Source organism: Bombus pyrosoma, linkage group LG13 (assembly GCF_014825855.1).
Source record: "Bombus pyrosoma isolate SC7728 linkage group LG13, ASM1482585v1, whole genome shotgun sequence".
Classification (NCBI taxonomy): domain Eukaryota; kingdom Metazoa; phylum Arthropoda; class Insecta; order Hymenoptera; family Apidae; genus Bombus; species Bombus pyrosoma.
The window spans coordinates 2,128,272-2,129,321 of NC_057782.1; positions in this window are offsets into that span (position 1 = coordinate 2,128,272).

A 1,050-nucleotide genomic window follows, 5' to 3' on the forward strand; every position below is an offset into this window, starting at 1 on the left:
AATAGATGCGAAAATTGTCGAAGGTCACCGCTTTTAAGAAAACTTTACATCTGGTCTTTTTAGCTTTCTAAAGCACTGAAGCCATCGACAGGGTATAGACAAAAGACTGCGACGAAGACAGACCATAAACAGTCGACAGGCGACGTTGGTTTCGGGTTTTTTTCAATTATAAAGTAACACTGCTAGCGTGCGGATTTGGACCAGCTCATATTATTATTTCATTTTTGTAATTTTCACTTCCGTATTCAAATATATTTTTCTACCTTATAATTTATCCACGCGTCTCTCTCATTATACATCTAATAACCTCAACAAAAATAACTAAGAAACGTAGAATAAAATTGTTCTGTTTAAAGCATCATTTTCAAGAAAATAGAGCTCGAACAAGTTTTGTTACTAATCGGCCTGATACACGCGTATGATAAATTTTCAAAATTATTTTTCTCGTAAACACACCGTCTTATGAAAAATTTGTATGCCACATTTTCAATTTATTTTCACGTAGAATAACCTCCTATCGATTATTTAGTCCTGCCCAGTTCGGAATTAACCACGTTCAGGTATATTTGATAAATTTTTAAACTCGATTTTCTTCGAATACTGAGCTCCGAACGAAGATATTCTCTTCTAGATTTTCTTTTTACTTTTTCATAACGAATTACTCCATGTCCGCTTGTACATAACTTTCTGCCACACCTTGTATATTTTTTCAGACACGGTTATACAGGACCATACACAAATGTTTTTTTTTTTTTTTTTTTTTTTTTTTTTTTTTTTTTTTTTTTTTTTTTTTTTTTTTTTTTTTTTTTTTTTTTTTTTTTTTTTTTTTTTTTTTTTTTTTTTTTTTTTTTTTTTTTTTTTTTTTTTTTTTTTTTTTTTTTTTTTTTTTTTTTTTTTTTTTTTTTTTTTTTTTTTTTTTTTTTTTTTTTTTTATATTGTTTATTTTTAATTTTACAATTTGTCCAGTGGGACATTAGGTAAAATGTTATAACATATGATTGAATAGCATGTGGATGGTTACCCCCAGCGGGGTGCCATCTTCGCGTTTTT